The sequence below is a fragment of the Camelus dromedarius genome, chromosome 4, assembly GCF_036321535.1.
Source record: "Camelus dromedarius isolate mCamDro1 chromosome 4, mCamDro1.pat, whole genome shotgun sequence".
Lineage (NCBI taxonomy): Eukaryota > Metazoa > Chordata > Mammalia > Artiodactyla > Camelidae > Camelus > Camelus dromedarius.
The window spans coordinates 58,278,378-58,302,659 of record NC_087439.1 but is presented as its reverse complement, the minus strand read 5'-3'; the positions used below and the strand labels follow the sequence as shown (position 1 = coordinate 58,302,659).

The following is a 24,282-nucleotide window of genomic DNA, read 5'->3' as shown; positions in this document are numbered from 1 at the left end:
GTTTTGCCTGTAAAACTGACTGAGAAAAAGCTTTTAAAATGTCATTGAGGGAGTTGGTACATGGATACTAACATAGACTGTGAAGCTCAAGTGGTTAGAAACTGATATAAAAGTGTAATTTTTAACCGTGAAATTCTATTCTGAAATTTTTGAGAAATTAATCAAGAAGTGAAATGAATAACAAATTGTCTTCTCATTTCAGTATTAAATAATTGAATAATCAATGAAAACCTCCACAAGATAAACTAACACTTTTTTTTTTTTTTTTATAAATTAGAAAGAAGCAATAAACTCTCACATGCAGCTCCTGGAACAACTTCTTTCTAAGCAGCTTTAAAGGAGGTATTTTAAAAGGTGAGGTATTCTTTCTTTTGTTCGCTGTAATCCTCGTTCACTGAGTGAGAACTGTGATCGTTAGTAGCATTCAGTGTATGGCAGGCACTAAGATTAAAATTCTAAGACAGAGTTTTATCTGTCTTGTTCTTTGCTGTTTCCTTAAATCCTAGAACAGTGTTTGTCACATAGTTGGTGCTCAATAAATATGTCTGTGTGGTACATTTATGTGCTATTTTATTTTACACTTTGAAATTTTTCCTAAGAAATTTGTAAGTAAAAATATTTTAATAAAATTGTATAAACTTATGAGAAACAACTTTTTAAATTTCTAAAATAAAATGTATCTGTTAGCAATGTTTTTATGATTCTTACCAAAAATCTAGTCAACTCTGCCTGCCAACCATTCTTGCTTTTGTAGCTGTGTCTTATATCATTGGACAAAGGGAGACAGATAACCATAAAACTACCATTGTAGTGAGCCTTTTTTTCCCTCCAGAATTCCAAATTGACACTGAACAATATTGCTTCTCTGGATTCTCTTAAAAAAGAATAGTGAAAACACAAATATATATTTAACTAAGAGATATAAAAATAAAATATTGTGAATGTAAAATTGTTATCCAAACGCAGCTGAGATTACAGTCAAGGAGAGAGTAAGATAATAGCTGGTCTCTTTTACTTTGAAATTCTGGGTAGGATCTCATTATCTAATCAGCAAGTCTCTCTGAGGGTAGGATCAATTGGATTAGTTCCCTGAATCTAAAACAATAGCAATGGGGATGTAAGGATTATCCTCTCTGAGGCCAAACTTCCCTTAGCATTCCTAATCAATAAGAGAGATAAGTTTTGGTATAAGTAATTACCCCTTAAACCCAGTCAGTAAAGAGATGTAAATTAATATGTGCATGTTGGTAGTGGAGACTGGAATAAAACTTTCCTATCCATACACACAATCTTTCTGGGAGGTTCAGAATGAAAGTTTGTTCTGTGAGAAGATAGATTTTTTTCATGTAATTTGCCAGTGTCTTTCTTGGCTGTATAGGTAAACCTGTGGTTGGAAATAATTTTTGTCTGTGGGCCTATCAGATTATTCAGTGTGGTGATCTTCAAGTCACTGAGTCCCACTTTGGTTAAAGGAAGGATAGTCTGTCCTAGAGGATTGAGGACTTGCTGCAAATCAACTTGAAGGTAATAAAGACCCAACTTTCCTGGTTTACACCATGCTGTATTCACACACGTGAGCATCATACATCATATTGTTATCAGTGTAGTACTAATGATAATACTTAAGATAGACACTCTTATAAAAATGAGAGTTAACACTAAAAGTAATAAAGCTAGTTAAAATATTATAGATGGGATTAACAGTACAAGTAATATAAATTAGAAGGCTGATTAAAAATAATGGTATTACAAAATAATTAAAATAAAAGAACCATAAAACTAAAAGCCTAAAACAAGTTTTAAATAAATAGAAACAAAGCAATTAAAATCTAGAAGATTAAAGAATAAAGCACAAAGTTGTTAAAAGTATAAGCTTCAAGGCTTAACATTCCAGTGCAGAAGCAAGCAAGGTAGAAACCACAGAAGTCAAGATTACTCCTTTCCATTGTTCTCCGAGGTTGGACTTTTCTTTGAAGGGACTCTCCAGGCAGACATCCTAAAGAGAGTGTTTACTGAAACTCAGGTGAGCTCAACAGTGTTCCCTCAGGAATAGGGTTCTGAATGTATTCTCAGCATTCTTGCTTTTCCTTTCCATGGCCTTTTCTCACTTTGTGATCACCCAGCCAAGGTTTTATGTATCTTTAATGATCCCAACCATACTGTAATGAAATAGGGATCCACTTTGGTCTTAAAAAATGTAGTGAGATGACAATTATGAGTATCATAAATGTTAAGCTCAAGGACTCTGGAGTTGGACTTACTATTTATAAGTTATTTAAACACTCTTGTGGGCTATCATAGAGCTGTTAACGAAAATCACAGGAGTTCACTGAGTTAAAATTCTTTGAATAACAGACTAGCTATTTAAAAGACTGTATGGTGAACAGACAAATTCATTCTTCATTATTGGTGCATTTCATACATGGTGCATTTCATTCACACCTGGGATAACAGATGGGCAAACTGAGACTTTTTCTCACTGCTTATCAAATAGCATCTCACAGGAGTTATATTTTCCATCTAGACTTTTTTCTCTCTTAGGGAAGTTCCCAGAAAGGATGAAAAAGCAAGCTGAGCAAGAAGGCTCTGTCCAGATTTTCATCTTCCACATAGAGTTAGGGAGGGACAGGAAGAAACAAGAGATTTTTATCTGCTGTCTAATGTTTTGTTATTATTATATATTCTAAATGATTTTTTTATTTAAATGTTTAGAATCAAGAAAAAGTACAAGGAATAAAAACCAAAAACTCAATAATGATCATCTACAATTAAGAAATGCTAACATTTCCATTATATTTTCTATGTACTTTATCTAAAACTATTTATATTATGCCACATACTATTTTATATACAATATAGTGTTATGTAGAACTTTTACACAGAAGATAAAATATTGCAAATATAGTTGAAGTCCATACTATTCTTTATAGCCTTTCCTGGTTGCATTCCTCTCATTTTTTTTCAAGAGCAACCAACTAACATAGATGTGTGTCCTTTTACTCCATACATATCTTTATTTAATATATAATATTTTTGTGTGTATTTCCAAAGTTAGTTAAGTGACATTGTTCTTGATTTTGCATTTTTTTACTTACTGATTAATTTTTTAGTTTTGGTCATGTTTATACATATTCATGAATACCTACTTTTCCGAATAGTATTCTATCAAATGATTATACCACAATGTATGTATGCATTTTGATTGATTTTTAAATTGTTTTCAATTTTCCATTTTTACAAAAAATATTGCACTTGATATTGCACAGGTGTCTTCTGATATACAAATACAGTTTGTAAATATTTTTTAGAATAATAGAGGTAGGTTTATGAGTTAAAGATTATCCATAATTTCAAAATTACAATGTGGCCTTGGGAAATTTTTTTTCTCTTTCACTAAGAAGGACAATAAATATTTATTATTTATTATGGGAACATACAAAAGGTAACAGAGAAGTAGTGCGGCCTAGCAGTTAAGACTGTTCAGAATCTAAACTATCTGGATTCAAATCTCGTTCTTATTTATTATCTGTTTAAACTTACACAAGCGACTTAACCATTTAGCTTCATCTCTAAATGGGGAAATAATATTTCCTGTCTCATGATGATCTTTATAAATAACACACTTACAATAATGTCTGGCACTAAGTAAGCCTTCAGCAAACATTATTATTGTCATGTTTGTCATTCATATTATTGTTTTTATATGCTTAGCTATATTATCCTTACCATTGATCAAGGAGTGAGAAGGACTAAAAGGTTTTGAACATCGGAGGTAATTCTCCAGGACTTTTAGTCCAGTTCTCTCATGCAATATCAGGATGTCCTTTGAACTGCTTCCACATTTCTTCCTTCTCCCTCGCTCCTTACTTCTGGAATGGGCACACTCCTTATTGTCGAGTAGCTCATCCTATCATTGTGAACTACGATTGGTAGGAAAATTATCCTGATTATAAGCTAAAAACTGTGTCCCCAGTATTTTCATCCACCTAGTCATTCTCTCTGAAGGAAAACAGATTATATTTACTCTCTTTCCACATAACTGTGTCCTAAATACTTTAAGATAACATGCATTATGACTCTTCCTACCCTCTAGGCTTTTTCTTCCTAAAGTTAAATACCCTAGATTGCTTCAACATTTTTGGAGACATTTATATATATATATATATATATATATATTTTTTTTTTTTAGGGTATCTAAATGTGTACACTTCAAATAACATGGTTTTATCTCACTCCTCTGAATACTCTGCTTTGACAATTTCTCTCCTAAGATTTGGTCCAGATTTGAGAGCAAAATACTACAAGTTTGAAGAGAACATTACTTTTCTTATGCTAGAGAATGAAGATCAGTTATTGTGACCTAGGATTGTACAATACGCTTTTAACAAATGTGTTACTTTTATAGGACTTATTTCACAGAAATAAATATATAAGAAACCCCTATTATTCAGGGGGGAAGGTATAGCTCAGTGGTAAAGTGTGTGCTTAGTATGCAAAGGGTCCTGGGTTCATTCCCCAGTACCTCCATTAAAAAATAAATAAAATAAATAAACCTAATTACCTCCCAAAAATAAATAAATAAAAAGAAACCCCTATTATTCATCATCAAAAAGCAAAATGATTTACTTCTTTATTCATGTATTAGAGACACAGGTATACTTCCCAAGTTTTCACAGAAGGATGTAGACAAACTAAAAAAGATTAGGAAAAAAGCACATAATTGAAGTGAAATTTCAAAGTAGTATCACCATGCCATCTAATAGAATATCTGATTCTAGAAAACTTAAAGAAATAGCTAGGAACTCAACTCATTTTATTTTCCCTGTTTGACACATTATATATATTTTTAAAATATGAATATGCAGCAATAATTTATTGTGAAATGCAATGTCTAAACACAGATGATAAAGATTACCCTTTTTCCTACTCTGTTAGTTAATATGTTTTGCCTGATGAAGGAAAATCACTTAAAATTTCCGCCTGTTAATAATGCAAATTATCACTGAGATTCCGGTGGTGACTCTCCTGAAAGGGCTGAGAAATCCTTAGTCATGACTTCATGGTCCCACATGTTACCACTACGTCTCAATAATCATTCTTTTTTTAAACTGGGGAGGGAATATCTTATTAATAGGAATATGAGTTAGATAAACAAAGATAACATAATGATTTCAGCAGTCATGTTTGCTGAGTTTGTCTGCATTTATTTTGAGTTCCCTGTGAAAATTTAATCTAATTTGAGAAGAACTTGTTTTCCCACAGATGGAGGCAGCTTGCTTGTGACCATAAAACTTCTGAAAACCCTTTTGTTACTACTATATCACTTAACAAGAATTTACTTTAATCTGCAACATATTTCAAATTGTTGGTTGTTTAATTTCGTTTATACTGCTGCTTAACATCAGTAAATTTCCAGAGAGAATTCCCCCCAAATTACTTCATATCCTGCAATGAATTTCATGAAATGAAAAAGAAGACAGGAAACCAGGGAGACTGAGATCATGGGGTCCAAGGGTCTAATTTAGTTCAGTGTCTAAAATAACATAACATAATAATATATATGCTGTTAAGATAACATATCTTTAAAGGAATAAGGTAAGGTAGTAGGGAGTATATGGTTTACTTCTGCCTAAGTTATGCTTGATAGCAAACTACCCCCAAATCTACAAGGTTTTTATCAAGAAAGGATTTATTTTGTCACCTTTGTGAGTCATCTTTATTCGTTCTCCATTTCTTTTTTATTGTGATCCAATTTTAAAGAGTAACCTTTATATGAGGCAAGCATTATCTGGCAGAGAAAATGAAAAATAATTATAGAACCATAAAACTCATAAACTTCTCATAAATCTCATAAAAATCTATTTAGCTGTGGCTTATATTTTTTTATCTGCTCATCCTATTAGCCAAAGCTAGTAATGTAGCAAAAACTTGAAGTCAATGTGGAAGGAAATAACTCTTCTCACTGGTGACCCAGAGGAAAGGGTAGCAAAAATGTTTGAACAAATGATATAATCTACCACAGAGAGGAGTCAGAAAAGAAGCTAAGTATTCTCTTTCTTCATGATATAGATCCAGTTGTCCCTGCTTCCCTATGAATGGATTGTTTTTTTGAAACTTCCACTTAGAAATTAAGAAAACTAAGCTAAGTGTAAAAAAAAATGCATATATCTGAAGATAAATTAATCATGCAGATACTCTGACTTTAAACTCACACTTAATACCATTAGAGCATGTCAATATTGTTAAAATGAACATGATACTAAATTTGGCTAAAAATGAGGCAGCTGGACTGTAGCTGGTTGTATTTTGGTTTACAACCACATGACATGTTTTGTTCGTTTACTTTTGTCCTTACTCTTTACCCTGGGCAGATAAAGCTAAGAGCAAAGAACAGAGGCTTTGTGTGACTTGCTGAATATATGTCTTAACCCAATGGAGAGAAAATATTCTTGAAATCTATGGCTTTAAATTGTGAGAACTAGGATCTAAAGCAGGAACATATTTTTAATTACAAAATCTTGGTCAAATGTTAATAGATATGACGAGACAATGTGCCTGTCTCTCAGCAGAGGACAGTCAGGGCAGAGTGCAGCCCTGCAGCAAGTGGTCCCCATTCCCATCCCAAGGGTTCAAGAGCCCTAGGGAGAAGAGAAGGAGTGAGGGCAGGGAACATTTGAACTGCCTGAGTTAACCTGGAAGTGGCCAAATTTTAACTGGTAATTAAGTCAGTAGCAAATAGGCAAAGCTGTATTTTTCACATCAACCAAAATAGGGACTTAAGAGTAAAATTAATTGTTAGTGAGGAAATAAATACAGAAGCAACTAGGTACCCATGTTTGTATATGTCATAAATATTATGCAGAGTTTCAATGAATGTAATTTGACAAAGTCTAGATACCATTTGTTTTACATCTGAAATCTGAAAATGTATTGTTTTCATTTTTTAAATCAGTTTTCAGAAATTCACTTTCAGGAAAAGCAAATCACAAGCTGTACATGATTTAGATTTTGGATAAAAGGATGAAAACTGAGGCAAAGAGTGGAGTTCAAGGATTCATCCCTCCCCCTAATCCAATTAAAGACCTTGGCAGTCACACTTTGTATGAAAGTAATTGGTTGAAATATGAAATAATGGAATATATAATTTTCCACATGCTTTGGAGTAGACAGAAATACATGAAATGAGTGTTCAATGTGATAAAACTTAACTTTGTTTTGGATGTTTGTCCAAACTTCTGTATAATTTCTTTTTAACATCTTTTCTAATTTTGATGTTCTGTCCTACAATGTGTACTCTTCTCACAGTGCCTTTAAGGAACCAACTTCCTTCCAGATTTGTCACTTCAAATAGGGTTACCTGAACTTGTTGAAACATTTAATATCTTTTAGTGGACAAAATTCTTAATGGATAAAATTAGGAAATGTTTTTTTAATACATAGGGCAAGTAAAGATAAAGAAAATGACTAGTTCTTGGACAAGAAATAAATAAACTTACAGGAAGAGCCTGAAATATTATTTGAATTTTGTGAAAGTTGGAAAGAAAAAATTAACAGAACATGGTGAGGAATGAAAAGGAGAGTGCCTAGTATTAGGTGGGTACTGGAACATCTAGATAATGACTGGATACAAAGAACTTTAAGATATAATGGTATACAGTCAAATTGTTGGTGAGAAAATCTTTTTATCCGAATAATTCAGACTTAGAGTTGTACACAATAGAAAGGTGAACTAGTGAGATAGGAAGAGGGCAGGGCACAGCCATTCAAGGAATGCCACAGCAATTAACATGAAAATGGTGAAAGATACAACCCCTAGTAGGCCTTGAGGCTCAAGATTGTAGGAGATTTGACTTCTAGCAGATCTTGAGCTTCATTATATGCTCATTGTAATATATTAACATGATGAATAGCATGCCCACAGGCACCATGGCAGTCCCAAGGCTAGCCACAAAAGGTCAAAGAGTGGGAAATGGCCAACTTCCTGGGGAATCCCAACCCTTTCCCCAGGCTACTTAGACTGTTCCTTCCACTTATTAGCATATGAAGCCACCAAGCCCATAAAAACTGGCAACACTGTACCTCACAGCCGCCCCTCTCTCTCCCTCTTCGGAGACGGCCCACACTCTGTCTATGGAGTGTGTACCTACTTTTAATCTGAGCACCCAACCCCCACACCTCATGGCCTTTCTCTTGCCTTTCATTGTATCTCTGAATAAATCTACCTCGACTCACCTGTGGCCCGCTCTTGAATTCTTTCCTGTGTGAAGCCAAGGACCCACACTTGGCAGGGCATGTCCCAGGGGCTCAACCAAAGCCTGGGACACTCCCTCCTCACGCCCCACATCCGTTTTTCCTGTATCACTAGTAATAAAACCTCCAAAAGGAGCTCACACTAGCCTTGGGGAGAGAAAACTTGAGTCTGCAGAGCCCTTAAGTAGCAGAGTCAGGCTGTGTTATCTTAACAGTAGTTCATGTCAAGTACCCACATTCTCATCAGCACAAGAATATCCAATTATGTGTAAATTACATGGAAACAAAATGGTAAAAAGTCTTCATTGATTCCACATGCAACTTAAATATAAAATCAATGATCTTTGGGAAAATAATTTCAGCCCAGCTGGGGCTCTTTCAGTTAGGGTTCTTTACAGATAAAAATAAGAGATTTCTTACATGACCTTAGGGAAAAAAGGGAACTTATGAGAAGGGGATATGTTCTTGAGTACTTAGGAAAACTTGAACTAGGCCTGGGGAAGGACCGTCACTGTAGAGCTCAGGCATCACTCTCTCATCTCTTTTGCTCTCACACTTGACTCTTGCTTTCATTCTTTCCCTATTTCTCTCTCAGAGGTAACACATTCTCTTTCATTTATTCCTTTCACTATTCTAGCTTTCTCCACATAATTATCTTGCACACACTATCATGGCTGTCAGCACTCCTGCCTTCATGGCTTTTTAGTTAAGAGCCTGGCATTTACTGTATGCTTTTTTTCTATAGCTCTTAGTTCAAGTTTCCAAAAAGGAAATCCGATTGGCTAAGTGTACCTCTATCTGAGTAGAACCTGTACATTAGCCAAAAAATGAATCAGTGTCCACTCCTGTCCAAAAACAGGCAATTTCCTCAACAATCTGAACAAAAAGGGAACACTGAATGTGCTAGAGTTGCAACGTGTGCGGTAATAAGGGGTAATAATTATATAACAAAGTTCTGTTAAAAATAAAGTTTCAAAGCATAGCAAAGTTTTGTTGTGGTGTAAAACCCAGAACACGGGTGAGAAAGAAGTACAGAAGAGCATTTAAACATCTGTGCTCTGAATTCAGACTACTTGATTGGAATCAGAGCTCCACAAACCCATGAAATGGTCACGTAGAGAGGGCCTTCTGCATAAACTAGCTGTAAGAATTAAATGAGGTAATTTATATGACAGACACTTAGGAATTATTCAGTAAGTACTAAAAACACACAAGAGGAAAAATTACTCCTTACCCAGAGGTCAAAGAAAAGAAGCAAGAAAAGTTGAAGGTAGAGAATCAGAGATGGAAAATACAAACTTTCTGATGGATTTTCTGATCAAATGACTTCAGCCTTCATGGCAAAGTAGATTCTACCATCTTATAAAATCTTAGTCTGATATAACCATATTTCCATTACAGGATTAACTTCAGTGATAGCCAAATACAATAGAGCAAGCTAAGTGATGCCTTCTAAATATTTACATATTGTGTAAAATAATAATTATGACATAAACAATAGCAATACACATGATCATTAACATTTATTGAAGGTTTGGAGGCCTGTCTTAAGAGCTTTATATATATATTTATATGTATACATACATGTATATGTATTAATCCATTTACTGCTATCTAACCTAGGAACTTTTATTATCATTATTTTAGGGAAAAAGAAACCGAGGCACAGAAAGTTTAAATAATTGACCAAAGTTGCAAAGCTAGCAAGTAGTTGAGGCAGGGTTCACAGCCTGACATTCTGCAACAGGCAATAATTTATATTTCCTCTCTAAGCAGAGGAAATTTCAATAGCACTCAAATTTTTTTCATAAATACAGTGACAATACAGATGAAATAATTTGAAGAGGATAAGAAAATAAACTGCAAAAAGGGGTCATTTAATTAACTAACAATGTAATGACAAAAATATAATGTTTAAAAAATATGTAGCTCTGGGGAAAAAGTGTGTTTTTTGTAACTGATTACAAAAAGAATCCTGGAAAGAAAAAGGAATAGTAATTTTGAAATCTTAGTGTAAGCTGATTCCTTTGTCTGTTTCCTCCATAACAGAAAAGGCTTTTGAAGAGTTTGGCAAAATTAGCCTAAAAAGAGTTGGAGTGACCTAAACAGGAAGCCTGGCTATTCCCAACTGCCAGTGATCTCTGAAACCGGCTCTGAGGCTCCTCTTTGCTCCAACAGACAGAGCGACTTTGGGCTGGATAAACGTCAAATTCTTACCTCGCCCTTTCACCGCTGGCAGGATCAGATTGCATTTCTTTCATTATTCTCCATTCTCCAGTTTCTTGATCTGTTTAAAAGAAGAAGTAGAAAAGATAAATCCTCTCTTCAATGCCTGGAAGGGAACACAAAATGACTTCAACTCCGCTTTGAAAAAAATCTTTCCAAGAACTTTCTTCAGAGATTTTACTCGTGAGTACTTGGCAATATACTTTCTAGCCCACGAGAAATAACCTTTATTTCTTTTTCTTGGGTGAAAAGCAGGGTACTGAGAGGCAAAGACTTGCAGGAGAGAACCATTGTCTGTACCCTACAATGAAATTCCACCCTTCTCTGTAAACAAACTCATATTGCAATGCAAAATTAGATCTCAGCACTTTGCATTTGGTTCTTAGGCAAATATATATGCAATATATGCTTATGCTTTTAAGATCATGAACATTTCTTTTTTAAGTTGGTGAGATATAGCCTTCTTTATAATTTTATGCTTGTTGCGGCAATTCTTTACTAATTATGTCTTTAATTGGAATTTTCTAAAGAATATTTTTACGTTTAAATATTATTTAGTAACATATAAAGAAATAAAATAAAGAGGCCATCTGGCAGAGTTCTGTTTAAAGAAACATCTTTCATTGTCATTAATTGGTGATATTTAAAATGAGGTATAACCATGAGAATTCTTATCATCTAAATTAAATATTTCATGCCAGCATTAGCTAATTTCTCTAAGGAAATATTTTACAATTCTACAAAGACAAAAGTTCATATTTTGAGATAACTTAAATAAGAATAGATAGGATTATATTATATGTGGTACAATTACATAAATTAAAGCAATAGATTACATATCTATATGATGTACTGTCATGTTCTTGTTGCTTATAAAACAATATTAAATTTAACTTCTGATAGTAAAGGAAACCACAAAATATACAAGTACACAACCACAAAACTATAATGAGACAAAAAATTATATAACTCTGGAAAGAGCTCATTGGAATAAGAGCATTACAAAAAAATGAGAGCTAAGAGCAGTGTCGTGCAGAAAAAAAAGAGAAGATAAGCAATAGCCACACTGTGACTCAGTGCTCTGGAAATTAGTCACAAGATGACTTTGTATAACTGTGATAACATAAACACAAAGGGCAGAACCCAGGCAGGAAACATACAGCCCAGAAAGTCATATTTTATGTGTAAAAGCATAATATTTACGTCAGAGAGGAAGTTTTGTCAATTTTGAGATACTGCAAAGTTTTTTAACCTGGTAAGATCCTTTCATAAAACACTTTTAGGATTGTTTTATATTCATCATTCTAGTGCATGATTATTTCAAGCTATATTATCTATGTCTTACCTAATCCTTAAAGTGTAAATAATCTCTTTAAAAATGAAAATTCTCAATAAAGGCTATCTCCAGCCACCTTTTTTTGTATACCATCTAAAACATTTAGCTCAGGGAATTTGATTTGCAGAATTGTCTTTTTAAAAATATTTTTAAATGCATTATATGTTTTGGTAGAGATCTACCAATACTGTAATTATTTCTGGTTATTATAATGTGCATTGGGAGAAATCTGAATTCAAGATATGGAGTGACTCTTGAAGTCCTTGTTTCTGGATAGTAAGTCTCACCAAAGTGAAGAAGGGGTGCAAGTTACCCCAGAGAGTTTTTGGGTTTTGTTTTTTGTCTTTGTTTTTTAAAATTCTAATGCTAGATCATCTCTCTTGGGTTTCTGAGATCCTCAATAATTGCTTTCTTGGTGTGAGGTATCATTTCCAGGAGCCCAGTTTTCCCATTACCCTTCTCTTCCTGTCTTCACTTCTCCAAGTGGCAGGTGCCAGGTAGCAGGTAGAACCAGCAACTACCAATAGGATGAGGGCAATCTAGTCATTTCCACTTTTCTTCTTTCCAAAACCAATAACAAAAAAGCACTGAATGCATATCAAATCTGCTATGTTCACCTCTCTTCAGGCCTTCCTTTGGAATTCTATATTCCTTCTTAGTTGGAACAACCACATTTTTAAATTATTTTAAAAACAAAAGGGTAAAAGGACATCATGGTTCATGGTAGAAATCCCAGTGTTGCGATATTTCTCTCTCAGTTGTTCCATCTGGTACATGTCCCTGGGGAGACACTGACTTTCTGTAAAGAATTCCCCAACTGAAGTGTGATGGTAGCATTCTTTCTAGACTGAATAAATATTACATGTTTTTGATTAGGCTATTTCAACATCAGGAATGTGAAAGTTATCATCAGTATAGCCCTGATAAAAAGTTTTTTTACCAAGTATAGTGTGCCTTTGACTGTACCACACCCTCAGTGCCACCACCATCCTGCTGCCAACCTCATTCTATCTCTTCTAGTCATGATTCTTATCAACATCTACCCCATCCTTGAATCTTGCAATAATCCATCTCTTAGCATTACCTCATTCTTCGTTTTGCAAGGCTTTAGGAATGGAATAAATCTCAGAAATTGGGTTAATCTCTAGAATAATAGTGTTTATTGCAAAATTTTGGTAACATTTTTTTAAGTTCATCTATGAAGAAACTTCAGAGTATCCCAGAAAATGAATCAAAAGGATTATATCAAAATATCATATGCCTACTCTTACTCTTTTATGTGCAACTGATTTCAAATATACATGACTATAAAATGAATTTCTGATTCAAGCTACATGAATAAATTTGAAAACATGCCAAGTGAAATAAGCCATGCACAAAAGAACAAATAGTGTATAATTTCACTCTTCTGGAATATCTAGAATAGGCAGATTCATAAAGAAAGAAAGTTGAATACAGTTTACTAGAGTCTGGAGGAAGGGATGAATGTTGAGCTATTGCTTAATGGATACAGAGTTTCTGTTCAAGGTAATGAAAAAGTCTGGAAATAGATAGTAGTGATGATTGCACACTAATGTGAATGTAATTAGTGCCACTGAGTTGTACACTTAAAAATGGTTAAAATTGCAAATTTCATGATATATTTATTTTACCACAATCAAAAATAGTAAAAGAAAAATAGTAGTATTTTGGGTTTTTTCTGTTTTCAGTTTATATAATTTCTATCATCATGTCTTTACTTATCTTTTCTTCTATGTCTAATCTGTTTATATCCCATTTAGTGTATATTTAATCTCAAATATTGTTGTTTTCATCTCTAGAAATTCAATTTGAGTCTCTATCTTCTTTCCCTGTTTAATACACTCAATACTTTCTCTAGCTTCTTGCACATATGAATGCAGTTAAAATTATACACCTTGTAATTTTTATTTGAATGCCTGATATTATGAATTTTCCTTCTGGGATGCATTCCTATAAATAATCTTGAACCCTATTCTAGAATGTAGTTTAATTACTTGGAAGCAATTTAGTATTTTGTTATCTCACTGTCAAGCTTTGCTAGGCAAAATCAGAGAAATATTTATTCTATGGTTAATTTTTCACCAGTACTGAGGAGAAAACATTCTGATGACTCTACTGGGACAAGAAATATTCACAGCTTTATATGTGTTGTAAGTGTTACCCCTTCTAGTCCTTTGAGGTGGTTCTTTACCCAAACTTGAGTATTTTTCCTTCATGCATGCACTGATCAATATTAAGCTGAAGAGTTGAGGATCATCCAAAGATTTCTGATCTCTACTTCTGCATAGCTCTCTACTCTCTGTTTCTCTACCCTGCATATTCCAGATGCCTTGGCCTCTCCAGACAATGTACTTTGTCTCCTAAACTCAGGGAGATCACCAGGCAATCCCAGAATCCCCCTTCCTGAATTTCAGTGCGGAAACTCCCTTTAGTCAGTGTGCTGGAGCAAATCGGAATATAGGGCTGAATCATGTTACTCATAGTTGTGGGATCTCTGCTTTTCACTGGCCAATACTTAATTAGCTGAAAACCATCATTTCCTATATTTTGACTGTTTTATTTTTTAAGCTGTTTCAGGTGGGAGGATAAATCCAATGTTAATCTATTGTGGCTGGAAGTGGAAGAGCTATTTTTTTAAAATTATATTTTAATGATATCCTAAAAAATAAAAATAAACTTAAGTAGAAAGGAAAATTTTAAGGGCATATACACTGTAATTCATTCATAGTCCTGGATAAGATAAAACATTTTTTGCCTGCTGTATCTCAGCAATTATGCTAGATAAGTAAATACATTTACATGTTTATAAATGAAAAACTTAAATTCACTATTTCTGCAAAATAATTATTTCATCTCAGATAAGCAGCTTGATTCATTATGTTTTTCTGATAACAGTAGCTGTTGGGCAGCTAATATTTTACTCTCTTTTATTTTAGATGACAAATGAATTCTACAAGGTTAAAACCAATCAAGTTGTCACTTGAGCAGGCATTTCCAAAACTCTTGAGTGCTGAGTGTTGTTTACCTAAAGCCTCCAGAGTTTTACAACGAATTAAAGATTGCCTTTCCTGATAATTTCTTATCACAGTTTCTCATAATTATCTTTCCTTCCCTGCTTCCTGGATACTTCTGTTGACAGCTCAGAATGTTCATTGACAGCACAAATTAAAACTTTCTCTTTTTATGAAAGGAAGCTTAGTTTCAGGTGTTTCCTGCTTAATTATATATACCAGTTGAGGTAAATAGATAGTCCCAAATGACAAGCATTATAGACAAAATGTATATGTAGCATTAGAATTTGTTTTTATACTTATGTAAGAGTGTACATAAGTATAATAATAAGTAAATTATTCAAGTTTCTATGCATCTTATTTGAGTTCTATGGTTTTGCTCTCCTTTAACGTATTCAGTCTATGAGGAAAGGAAGCAGGTAACACAGTAAGGAAATGGGTATGACATCCACATCCTGGCACTAATGCAAGTTATCAGAAAATTATGAGATAAGCAATTTCTCTTAGAAACACTCAGGCCCTCCTTTCAATGCCAATCATTTTATTCAACTTCCAGACTTCCCAGGATTAACATCTTTTTGTACGTTTTTCTCCTAAATAGTTGAAGAATGTGCCAATGGAAGAAAAATGTTTAAGTAGGGAGAATTTAGATTAGGTTCAATTCACGCGGCAAGAGTTTTTTTTTTGGTCACCACTGGATGAAACTCCTTTAAAGCCATTTTAACTTGCATTTATTAACTACAGCCCTTAGCAAAGTAAAAGGCTCCAGTGTTTATCCTATCACTACTATGTCAACATTACTCTCCCCACCATCACTTACCTGCATTCTATATTATCATCTCCTTATTTGGAGATCAAAGAAAGACCATCTGTCCTTCCTAATAGGTACTGGAAGCCTCATGTGAAAAGGCATGAGTGAGTGGGAATTCATGGATGTTCCTCAAAAGTGTGTGCGAAGAGATATCTGGGCATGCATGTACTGCACTTTAGAAGACAATCTGTAGAGAGAATCTCATAATCTATAGCTCATACTTCACCATGAAAGATGTATTTGAGAGATGATTAAATATCTAAGGAAAGCAAGATCAAAAAGAGTATCAAGTAACATCCTTCAAAAAGCACGCTAAAGATTTGAAAGGCAGAACTTAACTTAGGAGGGGTAGGGGTGGGGGAGGGATGAATAAGTTATCCTATGGATAAGAAATCTTCGAGAAAAGATCTTTTTGAGAAGCCTAGAAAGAGATTAAATCATTTAAGACCTTCAGTTCTATCATTACACTTCAATTAGCAGATTCAATTTTTAATATCTGCAAGCTGAGCGTTAACTATATGTTTTTATATATTAGATCTTTTGCAAGATACAAAAAGTATACAGTGTGATCATTTTAACCATTTCTAAATTAATCTAATTATTAGGATTTGAAATAAACTGCAAAAGATCAAAACTCTGGTTTTCATTCTCAGAAAATTACATTAAGGGGAATTAAGTAGGGCATTTAATAAGAATATGCTCTCCAATTCCTGATTATATGATTATGTGTTAGGTAGAATTTGGATAGGAGAAAAAGGAATGGCAATTTGGAGAAACTAGCCAGTTATTATAAAAATGTAAAATAATGAGCATTCAATGTGAGGAACCAAGAGAAAAACAGAACTATTTATTGGACGCTGTGAGTAAAAAAAGTAAGTGATACCAATTTCCTGTCATTCTCTGAGCCCTTAGTTCACTCTTTCACGGGTCTGACATTTTAAATTCTGAATGGAAGTGGCTGAAGATCAACAAGTTGATGGTTCCTGGAAGACCATGACTCAGCTGCCTGAGGCCCCGTGTTCCTTTGCAAAGATGATTCAGAAGGTTGAACTCAGACTGTCATTTAAATACATGCATGTAGTCACCAACAGCTGCAGTTCCAATCTTGAACTAAGCTCAGTTACTTTTCACTAGAGCACAATCAGAAATTCCTGGATTTTTCACATTAGGATTTATTTCATCTGCAGAATTACTCTCACTGAGAAGGGAGAAAATTGATTATTATGGGTTCATTATGTTTATTGTACTTAAAGGTTAAAAAAACTTTAGCTAATATTTGGAATCATAACACCTTTAAAGTCAGAAAGAAAGTTACCTGATCATTTATCTGAAACCAAGTATGTCCTAAATATCTAGTCTCAGGTATACTGAGTATAAATTTTGCTTCTCTTTCCCTCAAGGAAGTGATAGTATAGGAATATTTTGTGAGAATGTCCTGTACATGGGCTAACATTTTGCTCTCCTTCTCTCATACTACAACTATAAAAAGCAGAAAGTTGAGAATTCTCCAATATGTTTGACCAGAGACAAAATCTAAGATAGCAACAGACTTTGAGGGGAAATGAGGAAATAAACCTTACTTTAGCTATTGATCCTTAAAAAAAAGGTGTTATCAACCTGAACTACAGAAGCTGTGAATCAAGGTTCTAATTAGAACCCTGTTAGGAAAGTCTCAACTATCTTTCTGTCTTTCCAAAAATACATATACCTCCTGCCTAAGACGTCACATTCAATATTAATTAATAGATTAATTAGAATTAATAAATTAATTGTATAATCAAAAGAGAGAGATTGATTGATAGACATATAACTAGAGAAACCATGGTTCTGAAATACCATTTTCTTATCTTACTAAATAATGGGTACCTAGAAGAGCAGATACAAACAGCATAAAAACCAGAATCAGCCGTAGGTCTTTCTATATCATTTATTTCTTAATATGGACAGTAACGATGATAGAGAAAGACGTTAATATAGTCAATCCTTTTCTTTTTCCACTCACTGTATTATTTATTTATTGTATTTATTTACTTATTTGCATTATTTTTTATTTCCTTTCATTTGGTGCTACTGGCTTCAGTAGTTGAGCAGAAATCTCCATTTTGGTTTAGACATGTAGTACCAACTTTTTACTTAGTTATTTAGTTATTTATTTTCCCACTTAGAGGAAAGAAATGAAAAGAGCATACTATGAAGAGCTTTGCTGTTAAACAAACTGGATCAGATGAAAAATAAGAGTCACTGTGATGAAGAAAGGTGAACTCATTCAAAGAAATGAATGCTACCTTCTTTTGGCAAAATGTCTTATGAATTTAACTATAATATCTAGACAAAATATTTCTACATATTATTTTCTAAGAGTTTTAGTAGTTATGGGCAACTCTAAGGAGGAAGAATCTTTGTTATTATTTCCTTTATTATGTATTTATACTTTATTTTCCTTTGTTCATTGTATTTTTATTAGTAAAAAATATACATTAGTCTTTTCAGATTTTACTTACTAATTTTCAGTAATATTTTTACGTATTTACATATTCTTAACTTTCTAATTATTTACTCTATCGCTCTTATTTTACTTATAGAAGTTTGGCCCAAACCAGAGAATAAAAATCCCCTACTTATGAATTGAGAAATTGCTAATTCCTAGAGATTGTAAATAATCTGAAATTCACTTTACCAAAAAAAAAAGAGGAAGATTTTTGTAAGAATAACTGGTTCTTTCTTAGGCTTGCAGTTGCCCTTTTTTGAGATGGTCACAATTTCTATGCTTGAGGTGAAGCTCTGCCATTATGCAGATATAAGACTTTGGGGGATAAAATTAGCTCTGGGCTTCAATTTACTCATTAAAAACCCCAGGATATTCCAGATACTTATCCCTGTAGTTTCTTTTATCTCTAGCAGTATATAATTCTTTGATCTTGTCCTTCATTTCTGTTTTTTTAATTTTTAAAATAAAGTTAGTTAACACATGTTGTATGCTTGATTGTAACTGAAGATACTCACTTTTTTCCTGTGGCATTGCTATTTCTTTTCTAGGGTATTTTTTTTAAGTTTTATCTCTCATATTATGAATGACAAGAGATCAAACCTACATAGTGAACAGCTTTTAATGTATCATTCCTAGAGGAAACTTTCCTACTTTATAAAATCATAGCTAACAACTACTTCTATATCTAAAAGAGGTAGAGTAACAAACTTTTTTATCTGTGAAATTGTCACCATGCTTGTTCCCAGGCAGAAAATACAGAGAAATGTTGTGATTTGGCCTATTAGCTAACATTAAAGAATTCCACATTAAGCAATTCTCCAGAAATATGACTTCCTGTAACAAGGGCCAAATCCAACAGACTTTTCCTAGAGGATTGGTCAGTCCTTTAGTAAACATGATTAGAGTCAATAGTCTGCAACTATTTGGGGAGGCTTGTTTTCTGTTGTTGTTGTGGTTTAGTTTTATTATTTTTCTCATATTAATTTACTTACTAGGTTCAGAATGTTTTGCTTCATTGTTTCCCACATTTTAGCATTAGTCTGGTTATATTTTTAAAATAGAATCTGAATATTTGTTTCATAGCAGAATATCAGGCATTATTTTAATAGAAAAATAATTTTAATGATAAGAAAAGGGGATTCTGACTTGAGCTTTACAGTGATGATATTATTTTCCCATCCTACAAGCATCCTCCAATGAAAAGCGCCAAAAAAGTGGTTAATAGTCAGTTAGTGAAAGCAAAAAAAGCAAAATTGCTGTCAGGTTACGTTTGGTTGCTAGAAGGAAAAATCCATGCATATGTAGCTTAAAAATGAGGCCATTTACTAGCTCACATTATACAAAGTACAGAGGATGTTTCAAGATTTGTTAATTCAACACAGATCCAAGTTCTTTCCATCGTCTTACTTTATTATTAAAAGCAGGTTGTCTTAATCTTGGGGTAGTTCTCCCCAGGATGGATGCTTCAGTCACAGGAATCACATACAGACAAAACAAGTGGAAGGAAACATCACGTGACCCTTCCCATGTAGCTTCATTTAGAACAAGGATCTTTGTCAAAAGTACCCCATCCCACCCCTGGAAGATAGCATACTTCCTCTCTCATCCAATTGGTCAGAGAGTTATCATATTGAAATTTCTAAATCAATTACTGTAAGGGAAATGGAATCATCATGATTAATGTGGATTAATGAAGGGATTATTTTTATAAATTTATTCCTTAGGTGGGCATTAGGCTGTCCTTCCCTGAGAGCTGCACTTATGAACATGTTTAGCTCACCTGCTCTCAACAAAGTGTGGCAGAGAATGGTTGTTGCATAAGCAAATTACATGACTGAAACAACATTTTAAAAAGTTGGAAAAAAAAGAAAATTTCATCCATAATCTCACTGACCTGATGTATTTTCCCTTAGTAAAGCGTATTTTCTGCATAAACATCAATTTTTGCTTAGTTCATCTTAAAGTATACATATATTTTTGCATACAGCTTTTAAAATTCATATTACCATGATTGATCCTCACTTTATCTTCTAGTCATCGTCATTACCAATTTAGCTTTGTGTAATATTACATCTGATGGATGGAGGTACTGCCTATTCTAATAATTGTCATCAAGTTGCATGCCTACATTGTTTAAAAAATATTATGTTATTTTCTATGCTAAAGTGAACATGAATGTGCATTTAGTCACTTTCATATTTTTAAATTCCCAGGTGTGATAATAACCACCTTAAAGTATCATTTACATTTTTTAACAAAGAATGTACACATCTAGGAAAAATTATTAGTTGATGATTAAATAATAAACCACTTACATACTTCCTCTTGCCAATACTCTTCAAAGCCCTGCCTTTTTTGTCCTTTATCTGTCTCCAATTGATAAAATCCAACTGTGAATCCTTCAAAAGTTTAATTTCTAAATCTGGAGGGATGGGGCACTGAATTTTGAAGACTTAAACTACTATGTATTTAAAGTTTAGGATTCCAGCAGCCCAGAAATCCTTTAACATTTTTAATACCCCATTTTATTTTACCTAGAGAAAATGGCAAATCCTTTTAAAACCTTCTAAAAGTCCACTAATTCTTGACATTTTGAACAGAAAATCTCAACTGTTTCTTCACTTAGAAAATTGAATTACAAGAAAATCTCAGTTTTCTCTCTGCTCCTGAACAACTCCATCACAAAATATATGCTCACACACACACCTGAAAATGTATCCTATTCCCCCACCGTCAGAGAACTCCCATTGTAACGAAAGATACTCTTTTCCAGGCCAGAGTTAGACCCTCTTCACTTGTGTCTAGGACTCAGCCTCTATTTATTTTATTTTTGTTTTAGCTTTGTCTCTTCCTCTCTAATGGCAGAAATGTATTAAACTATGTTTTAACCAAACGTTTCCCCTCTCTCACTTTTCAGCTTAGATTATGAAACGGTATCCTTAATTGCTGTTTTCACAGCCTTTGTTCCAATTCCTTCCTCAGGTCACCAGCTGCTGCCCCCAACACTGTACCAAATTTTCTTTTGCAGTTTTGCAAAGGTATTAACAATGCCATTGTCACTAAACACAATGCATTTTTTTTTTTTTTTGGCTCTTGCCTCAGTTGAACCCTCTGTGCGCTAGACATTGTAAACGTGTGACAATTTTATGAAGGATTGACTTCCTTAGCGTCTGCGTCACTACAGCCTCCCAGGTTTCTTCTGCTTTCCTGGCTATTTCTTATTCATCTTCTTAGACCTATTTCTCTTATTCTTGTTCTCCAGAGTTCACTTCCAGGGTGTCCCTTTCCAGTTTTCACATTCACCTCATAGAGTCACTATGAGGATTATATGAATTAACATTTGTAAAAGCACTTAGAATACTACCTGCTTCATATCGAATGCTAAGTAAGTACTTTTAAACAAATCATCCTCCATTCCACAGAAGTAATTATCGTTTATATATTCTCACATTTCTGTCTCTATCAGAGATGTCTACCCTGAGGTCCACATCTACGTATTAAGCCTCTTATTTCATAGCTCCAATGAACATCTCACAAATACTTCAAACTTCAAAATACTTCAGTGCTTCAAAACAGACAGTAAGCAAATATATAATGTGTTACATAGGGATAGATGCAGTGATTTAAAAAAAAAAACATGAGACAAAATTGAACACAATCATGGAGCGATTTTGTGTGAGGTGTTCAAGACAGGATTCTGAGAAGACACCATTTGAGCAGAGATTTGATACAGAACCAGTATATCCATAGCATTTATGAGACTGAGTCAGAGCACGATTCCAGAGGTGGAGGTGAGGAGGGCCCTGAGAGAAGGGATTTACCCCAGAATTTCCTCACTGCCCTGACTTCTCATTTTCCTAAAATCTTGTGGCAAATGTTATATACTTAGCTTTCAGGCCCTTAGGATTTTGTTTTAATAAACTTGATTATGCAAAATTATGAAAAATCTAATCTTAAAATAAAATTTCTCAGTAATTTCATAGTTAGCCCACGAAAGTAAGTGAATGAAAATTATCCTCCAATTTCAAGTTACAAGAACTAACATACAGGGCAGTACTTTCTGCTTTGGAACATATGATTTGCAATTACGGTTGAATGAATGCCGAGTCTTTCCTTCTTATTGTGAACTTTAAAAGATACTTTCTTCCCAGAAGAGGTTATAGAGAATTATTTTCTTAGAACACATGTCCCCTCTTAGTAAATAACAACAGTAAAAGCCCTACAAAAATACCTAATTTGGAAGAACTGGATACCAAGCGTCCTTCTTATATACATGATTTCTACATTTCCTATAGGAATGTGGTAGGCCATGGCCTGTCCCATCTCAAGCTTGATAATGCAAAAAGAACTAGGACATGGAAGTCTGTAGCTGTTCAGGAAGTAAAGAATTTGCTTACACATTAAAAAGTAGGCTCAAGGGCTGATGTATCTCCTCCCACGGCCTAATGACAAAAGAGATGTGGCCCTCACTTCTGAAACCAATTTACTAGCCAATTTACTACCAGTTTACAAGTTTAGAATCATTTTCTTAAGAAATGAGGAGGGGTCCTGCTATGGACTAAATTGTCCCTGCTCCTTACATTTGTATGTTGAAGCTGTAACCCCCAAAATGACTGTATTTGGATATCGGACTTTTAGGAGATAATTAATGTTAAATGAGATCATAAGGGTGGTCTCCTGATCTGATGGGATTGGTAGCCTTATAAGAAGAGGAAGAGAGAGCTCCTTCTCTCTCTGTATGCGCACACAGAGGGAGGGCCATGTGAGGACGCAGAGGAAAGGTGGTATCTGCAAGCCAAGAAGAGAGCTCTCACCAGGAGCCTAAATCTGCCAACACCTTGGCCTTAGATTTTCCAGCCTCCAGAACGGCGAGAAACTTGTTCTGTTGTTTAAGATATCCAGTTTGTGGTATTTTCTTATGGCAGCCCTAGTAGACTAAGACAGCTCCTGTGAGCTTTATCTGCAAAATCAATTGTATCCTTACCTAACAAAAATCCATTTCAAGTCTTGTTGACTGGTTTGAAGTGATGTCAAAGAAAAACCACCTTCTAACTAGGTCTGATTAAGCATTCTTGCCTGACCTCAAACCTGGACTAGGTCACTGAAGATTGCCTATCTTAACCGTTGAGGCTCTTTTATTCATTTTTTTACCAGCTGGCCTATCAACATAAACTTCATTTATAATATTGTGTGCTCAGAGTTCCAAAAACCTTATCCTGCCAACATGGTTTGGAACATGATTCCACTGTAAGATGATGACTGTTATAGTCAAATCTGTAGTGTCTTTCTCAAATCTTTACTTACCATCTTTATTACAACAAATCACACTATTTAATTCACAGATGAATTTGTAAATGTAATTTTTACTAATATTTAAATTTTATTTTACAAAAAATACTTTTTAATCTGACAGGATAAAGCAATGCCAAAGGCATTTGCTTTAGAATTAGGTATATCTATACAACCACTTACAAGCTGTTTTCTTAGAAAAATTTATCATTTTTATTTTCTATTTTATTTTACTACTTTATTTTCTGTATCAACTGAGGATAAATTAATATCCTCTTAGGGTAAGTGTGAAGTATAAATAAGAAAAAAATAATAATTAAGACTCATTATTGGAAACTGCTATTCACATTATGATTTATTATTATTAAAGTGACAAAATGTAATTTAACAACCCATGGTTAAAAAAAAAAAGTGGCTGAGAAGCAGGCATCCAGGGAGAAAATCTGAACAAAGACCTAATCTACAACACAAAAATTAATCCCAGATAATTCCACAGCTGACTCTAATTACAGGTTTGAAATGGGGCCTAAATAAAATAGGAATGTGTTCTTTTCAATTCTGGTCTTTAGCCAGATTTTTTTAAATGAGTGTATACGTGGTATCTATTTCTTCTTAAGTTTGGGAAAAAAGAGAAAATATGATACTTAAAACAGATTTTTCAAATACCTCTTTTAGATGTCCCCTTGTATTGGCTTGTTCTAATCTATTTATTTAGGCCTTCACTGCTGGGTGAACTTTGGTGTCCTTTCCCCGGGTGTGAGGGGCAAACATCCAAGGTTTTCTAAGGCTTATGGCCCATGCCCTTTGCCAGTATGGCTTGCTAAGGCTTGGGCCAAAAACCAACTACCCA

General features: G+C 34.0%; 1 protein-coding gene across 4 annotated transcripts in view; it reads left to right on the top strand.

Annotated features, from left to right (window-relative positions):
* The first annotated feature begins 10,340 nt into the window (after positions 1-10,340).
* TFPI (tissue factor pathway inhibitor) overlaps positions 10,341-24,282 on the top strand; it is a 53,966-nt gene continuing 40,024 nt past the window's right edge. For 2 of the 4 annotated variants that reach the window (XR_004136767.2, XM_031451772.2), the window contains exon 1: positions 10,343-10,659. The gene's annotated coding sequence lies outside the window, so the exon portion shown is untranslated. Of the gene's footprint in view, positions 10,660-24,282 lie in introns of all 4 variants that reach the window. The other 2 variants (XM_010991788.3, XM_010991781.3) reach the window with 2 other exon arrangements.